Genomic DNA, 15,993 nt, shown 5'->3' with positions numbered 1-15,993 from the left:
TTCCACCCAAACATGAGGAAAAACTTCTTTTACTGTGAGGATGGTCAAACCCTGGCATAGGTTTCCCAGAGCAGTTGTGGAATCTCCGTCTTTAAAGCAATCAAAAATGCAGCTGGACACAGCCCTGAACACCACACTGACTCTGCTCTGAGAACCGGGGGGCTGGACTAGACAATCTCCAAAGCTCCCTTCTAACATGAACTATTCTTTGATATTTACTTCAACTGCATTTCCACGTTCAATGAAACAGAAGTATTCCTTTCCTAGAATATAGAGTATATAGAAGAAACAGACTCACGATATCTTCCCAATACACTGACTAGTCTGGGGGAACATAACCCAACAGCAGCTCCAGGAAACTACTGTAGACAAAGAACAGTGAAAGGCTGTTTGCATCTAAATAAAGATGAGAGTGAATGCTCTACTGAAATGGTTTTCTGAGAACAAAGTTCCTTACAAAACCCACTAACAACCAAACAAAAATTCAACCAATACTTTATCAGCATAACCTGAGTATTTGATGTCCCTATATTCACAAGCAGTTTAATCAAAATGATAAAGAAAAATATAAAGAATTTATAATCATGTTATCACTGATTCTAGACCGCTGTCATCTGTGGATCCTCCAGAAGTATCTTCACACAATGCTGTACAGATAAGAGATCATCTTTTGCAAGCTGTGATATCAAATGAGAGTAAATCAGACGGTTCTACAATTACATGGAAAATTAATTCTATTCTCTGTGAGATTATTTCCCTCTCTCCAAATACATTCTTTTGCTAGAAAATTTGTGAACTTGTTTTTTGTCCCATTTGTAATTTGTAATTCGATTATAGAGAAGAACTGACATTTCCTACTGTATTTCTTTAGTTATATTTATAAATGGAAATAAGCATACAAAGAGAAAGTTAAACAATTATGTTGAAGGATTTGGAATCTTTCTTACACAGTGAAGTGTGGTCTTTAATGTGGAAGGTCCATTGTGACTCTGAAACATTCTACTTTTTCCCACAAGCAGTAAGATTCATCAGAAGAAAAGTAAGCAGCTGAACTTCTAATGTCAAGCGGATAGAGCTGTAGCTGTATGCAAAAATGTGGGTGCACATTTGGAGCATAAACTGATTATATAAAGAGAATGTCCTTTAAATGTTTGTCATTTCTTTTCTTGTTCTGTCCTTTCACATGTGAAATACTGGTGAAACTTTGTGTTTCATGAAAATACAAATACATAGCAAGTGTTCTCAGTAAAACAGAACGTAAAGTAGATGCTAGTGTAATTACATTCCCTTCAAATTATGGTATGCAATGTAAAGAGCTTTTAGTGGAAGTAGGAATCAGTTCTACTAGCTTGCCTGTCTTGGATAGCTTAGATACTCCATAGATTCTCTATATAATAAAACTGAGACCCATTCTGTGCTGCAGCCTCAGGCTGTCTATAACATGGTCTTTTAATAAAACTGTATGTAATACAGATTTAGAATTATCACTTTTATTTCATTAAATTCTCCATTTTCTTGTTTTGCTATGGGCAAGGCTTTTTAGTTGCTTTCATTTTTTCATTTCCAGATAAGATTATACCTGAAAATATAATGTGGAGGCCTTTACAGAAATTTTAATTCTCTAATGCTAGAGACATATTTTTTTTTCTTTCTGATACTGTAGGCTCTGTCCTCTGATTTGTTAAAGACCTATGTGCTTGAAAGAAATGGCCAAAGAAACAGGGTAAAAGAATCCATACTACTGCACTTATGTCTGTTTATCTACAGAGTCTTCACTGTTTCTTTCAATGTTGGTAACATCAATTCTAAAACAAACTAGCATATGAAATATTAATATAACAGCTGAGACGTTTCTGGTGCTGCATTGTATGTCCTAATTATTTTAAATAGTAGTAGAATTTAACAAGATAGTACACAAAATACGTATAGATAGTTAGACTGCAAAACAGGAATACCAAGCACTGAGGTGTTAGCTGAAGAGAACAAAACCCAGCAGAATTCAAGGATTACGGGAGACATGATAGTGCAATCACAACCATATCTTCTCACATTCAAAGAGCAGAAGGCAGCAATCCAGATGTATTTGCCACAAGGTAGTAAACATTCTGGTGCATGGAGACCACCTTATAAACAACAAAAACCAAATTCACCAGAATCAATCAACAACCTGTTCTGCTTAGGTATAAAACTGAATATGCAAACAGCAAGGAATATTTCTCAAAAGAATCAGAATAGCGATGGTAACATGCATCTCTTATGTGGCATGTTTAATCAGCAGTACTCAAAATACTTCAAAGAACACAAATATCAAAATCACAATTGGTTACTGGTAAAGCTCAGAGAGAAGCAGTGATTTTCATAAGACTGTTGAGCAATCTGGGGCACAAATAGGAACAAAACTCAGATCTTACTTGTCCTGTCACACTGTTTCCCTTCTCATAGGTGAAGATATTCTTTAAAACCAGAATGCTGCAAAGAACACAAAGTATGTATTTATTGAAGTAAAACAACAATCTGCCTTTACTCATGTATGTTGTATCCCAGTATAATGTTTCAGCTAAAATACTATCAAGGAATTTAAATATTAAGTAATTACAAATAAACTAAGAAAAAACCCAGTGGAATTTAAATGTAAATACTTATGCAGTTCTATCAAGGTCAGAACAACTACAATGTCTGAGACCCGAACAATTTCCTAAACTTGCTCCATAACTTCCTTTAAAGCCTTCTTTAGATTATTCACATATGGATAAATTAAATTATTTCAAATGTGTATCAAATATTAAAAAAAATAATAGGAAGGTTTCACCTCAAATTGAATGTCTCCATCACATCTAGATTCATACTGTTTCAAGTACACCAATGAATAATGCAAAACAATAGCCAGCATAATCCATAGGGGCATCATCATGCAAGGTTTGCTAAATGATGACTGACCTCAGGCACTTAGAAACTTTCAGTGTCTTTAGACGTTGATATTTCTGTCAGACAATATGTGCAAATCCCTCGCCAGATTTCTAAGGTGAAACTGCTTAGCACCAGGGATTTGTAACAGAAGCCACAAACCACTTGAAACACACCTGATTTCAGATCACATTTTATAAACCGAATCAGAAGTGAAGTTCTTCAAACCTCTACTGAAAACCAGCTCCATGTGAAACTTTTTTTCCCTACTGTAGAGGGAAAGTTACATTTGAAATTAATTCTTCAACATCATTAAATCTAGCGTGCAAAACTATGCACTGCACAAATCTAGAAATATTGTTAAATCCTTATTCCTATGGGTAGCTCACCATAACAGAATTCAAAAATACAAAATAAATCAATCTGAAGGAAACTACTTGCAAAGCTTACATGTTGCTGTGTTCTAAATCTAAATTAATTACAAACCTTTGGAGAAAATAGCCTCAACATTTTTGTTGAATCACTATTCCTTAAGAAATATTGAAAGCATTTTAACACCACTATTCAAATCATATTAAACTTTATTATTTCCTAGTCAAAACAGATGCATCAAAATCATTAACGTTACCAGAGCAATGCATATTATGTTATGTACATATACGTCCCTGAAATTATATGTTTATGTATGTGAATGCACATGCACACATAGATTATAGGTTGTTAGGACATTCACATCAGATGTATTAGGAAAATCTCAGCCCTTTAGTTTGTATAAAATAGAATCAGATGGCAGTTGTAATCATATAAAAAACCAAGTTTCATAAGGTACAACTGGTGTGTTTTTTATAATCTTATTTTTTTTTTATTTTAGTCTTGTATCCCTATGAAGTTTCTAATCATATATAAAGCCAATATTCTCAGTCATACAGACATTATATTCTTTAAACCATTGAAGTTTTACAGAAATTAATTGTAGATTCAATTCAAAATAGATTAATTTTAGATTTTATAAAGTATTTTTAAGTTTAAGAGAGTTCAAGTTTTGTAGCATATTGGAGTAGTATTATTTTGCTAAAGATTTTAATCAAGATTAGAAAAATACAAAGTCATAGTGATGGACATACCTCAGTCTCAGGCTGACTACACAGAGTTTTAATGGAAGAGTCCCTATAAACAGAACATATCTATTATGGATTAATAAATCATTTGGAGCTACACACTGTGGTGTCACTTCCTTTATTTAGCAAAGCCAATATGACCATTTTTATCCTGAGTGAACTAGAGCTTTACCAAATGAGAGATACCCAAAAATCTACCCAAAACTGCAAAATCAGATGTATCTGCAAACAATGTTTGGATTGGTTAGATGAACTGAGCTGAAGAGGTTTCAGCAAAACTTCATAAGGCTCCAAAGAATCAAGTAAGGAAAAGAAAAATTCAGAGATTTTTTTCTAAGAGTTCACAATCAAAACTGAGGCTGCAAATAAGACAGATGTCAGTTGATCTCATCTGAGATGGTCATCATGAAAACACCTTATTTCTACCTCCTTCTTATCAAGTAATGCACTTCTGATGAACCTGGTACCAAGAGATGTGGATGGTGTAAACACTAACATTAAAAGAACCCAGTTAGTAACATGTGATTCTGGAGTCAGAGCTACTAACCAGATCAATCAATGAATCAATGCAAGCAGCAAGCACTGCAGCAAGCTGAGTTAGTTGGTTCTCTAATTCCCTGCTCTTTTTAGTTGGCAGCGGCTTTTCCCCCTTGCTTTCAGTTTTAATTTTTTATTATTGTTATTATTTACAAATTAACACCTCTTACCTAAGAATGAAGCAAGAAAAAAATACACATGATGCTATAAAAAAAAAAAAAAAATCACAAATGATGGTACCTTACAGATGGGATTAGAGCTGCTGTTGGGTGTTGTCTGGAGAAGAAAGCAACATAAGCAAAAGGGTTATGTGGCACAGCAGTGGGGCTGCCACTGGCTTTGCAACTACTTAAGAGCTGTAAAGTGAGGTGACTGTAAACACAGACCAAATATAGGAAAGGGTAAGAGTAATTCTTCTGGAAAATTAAAAAAAAAAAAAAAAGAACAAAACAAAAAACAAACAACAAAAAAAGGAGAGAGAGACTGATAAAGGGAAAAAAAAAAAAGTACTTGAAAGCAACTCGGGTAGTTTGTGAAAGCGCAGTTCAAGCTGAGAGGCCAGAGAAAAAGCAAGTGTATATTAACTACCTATTATAGTCTGAAGGAGATTTCAGAGTGAATTAGGCTGGAAACGCCTGTCCTCTTCTGGCTACAAATATGCTGCTGAAGAGAATATTGTCCCCAGCTACTTGTTACTGTCTCCCTGCTGGAATCTATTGCATCCACATTACTGGCAGCTGGACTCCTTGCTTAATCACTCCTTGACACACTGTTTTAATCAACTCCCTCCAATAAGACTGATACGAATTAGCGAGTGACCACAAAAGCAGCCCAGATACCCTATTTGAGATACCACTGTCCTCAGGTAGGAGTGCAATGATGAGCAGAGTGGGGTGTGAATCTGTTTAGCCAGCTCAATTCCAGCCCAAAGAGGACACACAAACCTACTGAAACCTGTAATTAAGTTGGGCAAATGACTTGTGTGGTTCAGAAATTTAAAAGGAAATAAGGCAGTCTGAGTTTGCAGTGTGAGCTAGCTCAAACTGTGGATGAAGCAATAGCAGCAGTAGCTTAAGTAGGACATTAAACTAAAGATCTGGAGGGGGGTGGTTGTTCTAAATACCTCTGGCACATAGGTAAATATTGGTGCAAACATGTAGTATTCTGATACTATTAGATATCAGTTTATCCTTACTACTTACACTAAAGATACTAAATATCTAACAGATAAAAAATTATTTTTCCCAGTGTATACTCATAATATTTAAGAAATTATTACTAATTTCAGAACAATCATATTCCATTTATCCTTATTTATAAAAATGTAACAAAAAATCCTTAAAGTCTGGCAGATAACTGAAAGTTATTGTGCTTTTTCCCAAAGATGATGAAATGAAAATAAAATATTTTTGCTAGCAGTAGGATAGTTTTGAATTAGATCTTGCACAGTACTGAGTGGTTGACCCTGTATTCCCTTTATTTTATTCTAGACTTCTGAGACCTGAAGATTGCAAATTCAAAATAGGGAGGGTTCTTAATTTCAGTACCTTTTAATTTATTGTCCTTTGTATTTGTTTTCATATTGAATTACATAGCTACATGTCAGGCCTGGAAAACATTAAATAAAATACTCATACATATAGGAAGCATTTATTGGTTTTCTTTTTAAATTCCTAGGTCTAGGAAACTCATTGACAAATTTTAATATTTCTTTATTCTGTCTGCACCTTGAGTTGGACATCCAAACATGAAAACTGTTGCATTTTTTTTCCACAGTTTAGGATACATAAATACACTGTAGCTCTGCTGGACTTTCATCTTATTTTCTTCACATTTTTGTTATGCTGTTACTTGGGTTCCCATTCCTACACTGTGCTAGTAATCTTTTTCACTGTGTCTACTCTCTGTAAGACAGGGAGGACTCTGAAAAATCTCAGTAAATCATCCCTCTACGTAATCGGTAAACTATAACTTTCACTGAAAGGAAGACTATTTTATTGACTGCTTTGCAACCCACTTAATCAAAATCCTTCCATCTATAAATTTTCTGGCTGCAGAACCTGCTCCGTTTTGTTCAGAATTACCATCTCTAGTGCTCTTTCCACAGAATTATAATGTTTTAGTTTTATGAAGGGTTTAGTATCAAAGGGTGAGGGGTATGGTAATGAATTACATCAAGCTGATGTCTTTAGGATAAGAGAGTATATTACCAGAAAATCTTCATGGAAGTTCAGAAATCATCTGGCAAGGAATAGTGAGATGACACTGTTTTCATATGGTAGAGCCATATTCAACAATACAAAAACAAATTGCAAAGAACAATGAAGAAAGAATGCCAGATGTAATATGCAATGGAAGACAAAATTGAACTTAGAGGAGAATAACCTAGAATCCTAATAAAAATGCAGGAAGGACAATTTTGAGCACTACAGATCATCTCTGAAAATGACAGCTCAATAGTTAGCTCCTATCAAGAAGGCTTAAGAAATACAGCTTGGGAGGGGGGGGGGGGAGGGGGAGGTGAGGGAGGGTAGAGGGGATGGGGGTGTGGCAGCAGACACGACAACACACACCCAGAAAATAATAATGCCAGAATATTCAACTGTTGTAATATTGACTCCAGACAAGTGACATCACTCGCACCAGTTGTGTGAAGACATATACAGAAGGCAGGAAAAAAGCTTTTAAGTATAAATATTCTGATTCTCCTTCAGATCTGTGGAACTCTACATTACAAAGAAGTAATCCCAGCGTTTGAAAACTACCTGAAGTTACATCTATGCCATCTCAAAAAAGCATGTGATAGAAGTGACACAAAGGGGGGCAAGAATCATAAGAGCTATAGTATGGCTTTCATACAAGATGAGGTGAGTTGCATTAAGTCTTTTCAGTTTGGAAAACAAATGACTGAAAGAGGGTGAGACAGTGGTCTATAAAGTATGAATGATACATTAATATTATTTTAAATTTCTTACACTATATGACCTAGACATCAACCAATAAAATGAGCCAGTGTAATTTTTAAAGAGTTTTAAGTTTATTTTTTTCCCCCTAAACACACACAGGTCTGGAGTATCATGTCAAAAGAAGCCATCGAGACCAATATAAATGGATGGAACAAGGTGTTAAATAAAATACATTTGCACTGATTGTTCACATGCAGCTCCTAGCTGTGTCCCTTAATTGCCAGTTTTTAGAATCTGGGCTGTTGTGTAACAGAAATGAACAATTTCTACTTGTTCCATGTATTTTACTCTTTCATTCATAAATTTTCTGTTGGCATGGCCCTTCAGTTCCCAGAAGATTCAAGCTGCCCCTCCTCTGAGTGGTTTTTATATAGCTGATGGCCCAAGTAAGCCACTTGTCTGAATGTTAAAAGCATCATTCTCATTTTCCTATATACAGCAACTACAAAAATGTCAAATATTTGAATTCTAATTTTGCAAGCAAAGATACTCAGTTTTCTTTCTAAATGAGCATGTAGCAAGCAGTAACATACATAACAGTTTACTATGTCTGTGAGGAAAAGGCTTACAGCTCCATGAATGGCAACAGCCACAGCAGTCAGTACAGTCATACAGCAGCAACATATTTCATGAGGAGTCAGACAAGTAAACATTTTCATTAGGGCAAGAAATCTAGAGAATTTAGAGAATCTAAGATCTAGAATAAAAAAAATAAATACAAAAATTGTTCGACTTTTCTACAGTAATAAAAACAGAAAAAAAAGACACATGCAAGGGGTTACAATAATGGTGGCAAACAACCTCGATACCTGTTTATCTAACAGTCTGGAAGTAACACTGATGCTAATGTAAGCATATAAGCATCACTTATTACAGCAAATACATGTGACTGACCTCCTGTGTCTGTCAGTGTTAGTTCACTACTTTACAAGGTTTCATATCAGTAAGGTCAGTGAAGCAGATGAACAGACAGAGTGAGAAAGAAAATGCAGGGATATTTTTCTGCGTAATGGAAAGCCTAAGTACAAGACTACGTCTGGAGAAAAATATGTACTGCAATTTCCTACCAGCTGGAGGTGAAAAAAAAAAAGCTCAGCTTGTCACAGCTAACTATAGCTGTTAATTTTATTATTATCATTATTACTTTTTTATTGCAACAGCACCTAGATGATCAATCTGGGAGCTGAAGGCCCCACTGTGGTATGAACTGAACACGTAGAACACAAATACAGCCCCTGCCCCAAATCACTTGCTTGCAAAGGTCTACAGAGAATTTAAATGCAGCTTGTTTTTGAAATACCGCATATTTTACTGTTGAATTTAGTTTGATTAGGTACAAATTGTGGTATGTTATGCTAAAATAAAGACCTATGCACAATATGCATTTGTATCCAACTTTCTTGCATTACGTGTCTTTTCTGGTCAGCTAACAATAACTAAGACCCAACTCACCAGACCAATATGAGAACAAATAACCTCTATTTTTATAACATGCAGTGCATTATTAGACAGTATGTCAGGATAACTGCATGTGTTTAATTCATAGTAGGTATCATTATTATTCGATAAAATAAGGGTCATTAACACCCTGCTCTCTCTTCAAGTAACGACTCACTGACTTACAACAGCAAGGCTTTTTCTCTGCAACTTTGTTCACCTTGCTGGCATTCACTCTCCTTATGAAGAATCTTGTCTTTTTGAAGAAAGATTCCAAATACCCGGCTGCCATTTCTAGAAACACCAGTGAACACTAGAGTCTTAGCACTTATTAACAAGGTCTGCCCTGTGAGGCTGTGTTCCCTTAATGAATTAATGGAACAGTTTCTCTCATTCAAGAAAAACTCTACTTTAGTAAAGTTTAGTTTTAGCTATAGAATCTACTGAGTCTCAGTATCTCAGTTCTAAGTGCAAAGCAAGGAAAGAGCTGATGCAGAATTACCAACCCTTTTCAGTGGTGCCCAGTGACAGGACAAGGGGCAACGGGCACAAACTGCACCATGGGAAGTTCCAGCTGAACATGAGGAAGAACTTCTTTACCCTGAGGGTGACAGAGCCCTGGCACAGGCTGCCCAGGGAGGCTGTGGGGTCTCCTTCTCTGGAGACGTTCAAAACCCACCTGGACACGACTCTGTGCAGCCTGCTGTAGGTGACCCTGCTTTAGCAGGGGGTTGGGCTAGATGATCTCCAGAGGTGCCTTCCAACCCTGACCATTTTGTGTGATTCTGTGTGAATGTGCTCAGTAAGTAAAGAGTTAACACAGCCTCTTACCTGAATACAGGACAACTTCAGAGATGCCTAGACCAATTCCTGTTTGTAAATAACCATTATGACACCTCCAAATCAGCCTAAACAGCATGTCACTGGTCTAAGTCCCTTACTGTAGGCTGTGTAAACAATGCAGTGTTTTGAATGGAGCGTAGTGTGCACTATGTTAAGAAATCATTAATTACATTCAGGCTGTTATAAAGCAGACTAAGGTATTACTAAAATCCTGCCTCAAACAATGATCAGTACCAGACGCTTCAGAGAACAAATCATGAAACACTAAGATTTATAAAAATCTGCTTCTCAGCTCCAAAAATTCTTTTCAACAGTGACTTTGATATGTTAATTACATCCTGTTTAAAATTGTATGGTGCAGCTCATATGTACTGCTGCAAGGTTTGCTGTCACTGCCACTGTAATTTTTTACTTATATTTCACTGCAGAGTCCTGCAGCATGCTCAGCTTATAACATCTCCTCTAGGTGTTCGCCCAGACATTGCCATCCACTGATATTTCTGACAGTGGCAACTACTGAGAGAGTTAGTTTTTATCTTGCAAGAGTTGAAATGTGGAACAACTGACAAATTCATATTTCATACAAGTGAAATTGACTATTTTAAGGTTTTAATTTTCAGCTCTTCTAGAAATATTAAACTGGTATATGAAGACAATCCGGATCACTGTGATTTAGTTTATTGTAGTAATGTGCACTGTAAGTGTAAAAAACCCAAGCTCTCAGGGTGTTACCACGATGAAGACTGAAAAGATGGTATATATGAAAGGAACTAGGAAAACTTAAAGAAGAGTTGCTAAAATGCCTCTGTAAACCACCAGATTCTCTCAGCTGATTTGATGATTACCATCAGCATTTTTAACTTTGTAATTTGCAAAACTTATATTAGTGAACGATATAAAGATGTCTCCTAGGACAGTAATGTTAAGAGGTAAATAAATACTGTTAGCATTCAACCTTCATCTCTTGTAACCTGATTTTTCTGTAAGACATTGGGAAACCAACACCTCTTGTAAAAAGCTAACTAAATTACATTCTATTGGCTCCTATCCTTTGCTCATGTAAAAGGCTGAGCTGCTTTTACAGATAATGCATTTATAAATCAATATAACAAAATGGCTATGCTGACAGCATTGCAGCACTTTGAATAGCACCAGCTGTATCCAGGCAACACTAATGTCTAAGTCAGCAAGACCATGTGAGAAATTTGTTTACCTTCAAGAAGGCACACCTAAGTGCCCACAGTTGTAATAATATCAGAGTAACCAGAATAGCATTAGATTATCTTCAGTAAATAGTTCAAATTACTAGTACTTGTTTAGTGAAAAAAGAAAGTGATTTATGATTACTTAAAAACAGTGATATAAACTATAATATATACTACAATAAAGAATTTTTGGTTGATTATATTGTATAATTTACAAACAAGAACAGCTGTATTTTCAAATACAAGTTAACTGTACTATTTTTCTTTCCTACATTGACACATCTATGATAACTACATCATTTAAAAATTGGAAGATTTAAAACAAATTGATCCTTAAAATAACAATCCTTAGCACACTGATAATACTGAAATAATAAAAAGCCACAATATGGCGAGAAAAAACACCACCCAGGTATCTTTACATTTATTACTATTATTATCATAATCATCATCGTCAGTTTAACTTTGTATTTTCCTTCTTTGTCTTTTTGAGGTTGACAAAGTGAGAACTGAAAGAAGTACTCTCCTCTCTCCCCCAAGAAAATGATGGTCCCAGAAAAACTGGCTCTCTGGATCTGCAAAGCTTTTACTAGGGCATAAAGAAGGTTTATGACACAAGTTTGGCATCTGGACTCTCATTTGATGAGTTGAAGGGATATAATTTGCTCTATATTATAAAAACACAAGTACAGAGTAACTGCTAAAATTCATATTGAAGAGACTGTATGTCCACATACATTCTTGAATTTAGGTGTTATTTCTCTAGCACATTGTAAATAAATCTTCGTAAAGAATGTTTCTTCCCCTGCATCAGTACTCATTTCAGATTGTAGCAGGAAAATTTCAATACTAAAAGTAGCTAGCAATAAACTCATTCAAATCCACTTATTTATTGTAAACTTATTTGTACTTTAACAGAATTTTCGTATATCTCAACAATAATCTATACCCATTGTGGCTGTCCTATATAATATCCCTTACCTACATATATACACTTTTTAAAATCACATTTAAATAAATTACACAAAGTCCAGGTGCCTCCGCTTCATTTTTTGGGGGTTTCATTTTTTTTTGGTTTGGCTTGGTTTTGGGTGGTTGTTTTTTTCTGGGAGGTGGTGGTGAGGGTGGGGTGTGGGGGTGTCCTTACCCAGTGGTAAACGTCAAGTGTTAAACAAGTAACAGCTTTAGTCACAAAATACCCAACTGCACATTCAGACTAGAATACAGCTTTCACGGCTACTGTTCCACTTTAAATTTACTATGCTGTGTCTTTAAAGGTATATTTTGGAAAATGTATGCATGACCGTTAGCTATGGTTATTTGTGATGCACATCAAATATTTAATAGATGCTTAAACTGCAAGCTGTAGATGAAATACCAGCAATATATCTGAGAGCAGGAAATAATTTGGTCAGCAATCAAACAACAAATATGGGCATCTCCTTACAGATCAAGAATCTTTTGTTGAAGGTGTAAGTATATATAATCAAACAATACTTCTAAGATTTCTATCTTAATTTTAAATATTTACTTCTGAAGTAATGTGCAGTTATAGCATGTTTAGAAGCAATGTCTATGGGGAGGTACAATCTCAAGGTCTTCCAATATATACTACAGATGACTTCATGCTTAGACTAGGCACAGCTGTATCTTCTAGAAAACACTTCAATATTTTCTTTAAAATTCCATTTTAGATTTTATAAATACTGAATTTCCATTTTTACTATGTCACCCAAGAAGATATTCATATAATCTGGAAGCAGAGCTACTCCATATTGCTGTTCGTTTATTCTTAGACATGGCTCTTCTAGGTTTTTCTTGATTTTGCTAAGGCCAACAATGCAGTTCTATTTCAGGGAAAGGTCCTGAAGTGAACTATTGTGTTCTGCTACTGCAGAAAATTGTATTCTCTCCTTTAGAAACTCCAGGTGTTACCGGAAAAGACAGTAAGCAGAGGAGTTTTCAGTTTAGCACCTTATGGGAAGAGCTGGAATGCTGACAGGATCCTCACTCACTTGTTTGTTAATGTATCACCACATAAGTGACACATTATTAATTGGCTTAAATGGCAGCTTTATCACTTGGATCTGTGTAAAAGAAGTTAGTACATGAGAAGTACTGTCTCAGCTTTTACTAGGAGGCAGCAAGAGACCTCTGATTTTGCCAGTGCCATGTGAGAGGAGGTCACAACTCATGAAAAGGTAGCAGGTTTTAGTTTAAATTTCATGCATTTTTCGCAGCTTCCCTTTCTATTTTCTCCATGGGTTTTCATGCATAAAAAGAATTCAGAAGTTACAGATTAAAGCCACAAAAATAACACTGGCAAACTGTTCTAATGGAGCAACTGGTTTTGACTCTGCCACAGACTTGATACAGCCTTAACTAGAAGCCCATACTCAAAAGTTACTCCTTGTGATTCAGCTTTCCAGTGTGTAGCATTTCTCTACCACGCAGAGCACTATAAGGCTTTGCAAAGCATTTGGGGATCACTGATTAAGAGGCACTAAAGGCATGTTTTTCTCATCCTCTTCCAGGGGTCCTCAAACTACAGCCCGTGGGCCCGATAGGCCCCCCCAGTGTCCTCAATCCGGCCCCCGGTATTTACAGAACCCCCCCACCCCCCTGCTGCCGGGGGTTGGAGGGGGAAACCAAGCAGCCACAGATGACCTCCTGCCACTTCATCCGCGCGCCGGCCCCCTTTTTAAAAAGTTTGAGGAGCCCTGCTCTTCACATTCACCGTTTTTTCTCCTTAACTGAGCTTGTCTCTACCACTTTAACTCTCATTCAGTAAAATAGTTTACCCTTCTCTGCTCTCAGATTAAGAATTTTATAGGAGGATCACAAAGATACAGAGAATGAGTCACCAGACAGAACTAACCTATAGCATCTGGCTGAAGGGATGAGAAATTAGTGATGAAATACTGCATATAGTGCCCTGACAGTGTTAAAAAACCCCACAACTATACTTTGGGGTTTTTTTTCAGTTGAAGGAGGGGAGCTGGCTTTCTTCTGTGATATTAAATTGCCTTAAGCATCATTGAACACAAAAATCTGCTAAGAACAAGCCACCTGTACCCACTCTGTAAGTATGTATCACTTCATTATTTGCATGCTTTTTCATCTCTTCTGCTTGAAATGGTTTAGTCAAGGACTTGCTAATGAAAAAAATTAATTGGGAGGAAACAAGAGAAAGAATGCAACTAATGAAACACTAAAAAAGTCTAAATGAGTGGAAGTTTCGTTCTGAAGTGTCTTCCCCCAAAAGATTATGATAATCCTGTGATGTCAAATTTCAAAAGGAAAAAAAAAAAAGTAACTCCTTTATAGGTCATTCCTTGTAAATGAACAATTAGAAATTAATACAGAACTACTCAAAATTAAGTTTACTATAGTGCAACCGAAAGCCACACATGGAAGCCCAGGCTAATCCAGAACAAATGCTGTTTGTACAGTGTTACACTTTAGTGCTAGCAGAATCCTAGAGAGTGAATTTAGGTCTTAGCCAAGTGCAAAATTTCCTGTGATGACAAAAAATGGGCATCTGAATTTTAACCTAAGAATCCTGAAAGGCTGAATGGCAGTACAAAGAATGGACACAGGAAGAACATGGAGAAGAAACAATAGGAAACTAGACGTTTTGTGCGTTTTGAGTGGTACCTTTACAGGCAGTATGTTTGAACAGTTGTCCCAATTAGATTTTTAAGAGATATGATATCCCTTTAAATTTTTATAATAAATGATGCATTGAAGACAAAGCTGAAAGGAACTGAGAGCAGTTCAACAGGTAGCTTTCTAATATATGTTATTGTGGCTCAGTAAATAAACAAAATCAAAATCCTTTGCTCTTCAGACTAAACCATTCAGGAAGGGTAGGTAGACAGCTTTGCATAATACTGTCAAAGTCACCCTCATAACAACATAGCAATTTACAGTGCCCATACTTTAAAATCATGTGCCAATGATTACAATACAGTAAAAATGTATATATTCAAGACAAGATTTCTTAATAGTGATGGATTCACATAGATACCATGTTGAACATGCATTGAGAAGACCAGAGGTGATATGGTTGCACTGATTCGATTATTTCCTTTCACAAAGAAAAGTTATATGTTCCTAAAGACTCCCAATCATCACTGAAAATGCACAAGATCTACCGCTGGTTATTGTTCATGTAAGAAACTTATAAATCATGTAAGGAACTTATTAATCATTAGTGTAAGTCATCAAGTCGGATCACCTACCTCCTGCTGTCTTGATTTCCATATGATGAATCCTTTTTAGTACATCTGTACTAGTTCAGACTAAATGCCATTCAATTTCCAATCTCGAGGATAACTGCTGAGTTCGCTTGGCTTACACTACCTTCTGTGGGAACTGAGAATACTTACTACCCTTAAGAAAAGATAAGTGCTTTGCAAGACTGGGAACTTGATTAAAGAGTTATCTATATTACTTTTGCCTATACTGTCTTCCCATCTGGATATTACAGAATAAGAAACCAACCTTGGCCCTCTACCTCATGAAAATGCTAATAGCAAAAGTTCTTTTTCAGGACTTTGAGAGATAAACAGCCAATTTTTCTTTTTTGAAAACACTGCAAGAAAGTGCTGTCATACAACATTTCAGAAATGGTCTATAACTCAAGGGCAGACAGGGGGAAGCCATTAGGGATTGGAAAGAGGTGAGTCAGAACAGATGAGAGAGAAATATATGTTTCAGCAGCAGATTTAGAAACGGAAGAAGGCTGAAAACTTCTAAAGCTATTATCTAAAAAAAAAGCTAAAATTGTTCAAAAAGGTTCCTCTATATTGTGAGGCTTGAATTAAGCATCAGATTCAACAAGTCTAACGTTTTTGTACATGAGTAAGACTTCATAGGGATGCTTAAGGTTTTCTATCCTATTTACTACACCTATTTTAGGCTATTAACTGATGAACTGAGATGTGCATAACATACACTTTATAACAAAAATTGACACAT

Source organism: Falco rusticolus, chromosome 15 (assembly GCF_015220075.1).
Source record: "Falco rusticolus isolate bFalRus1 chromosome 15, bFalRus1.pri, whole genome shotgun sequence".
Classification (NCBI taxonomy): domain Eukaryota; kingdom Metazoa; phylum Chordata; class Aves; order Falconiformes; family Falconidae; genus Falco; species Falco rusticolus.
The sequence above is the reverse complement of the archived record's forward strand: the minus strand, read 5'-3'. Positions refer to the sequence as shown.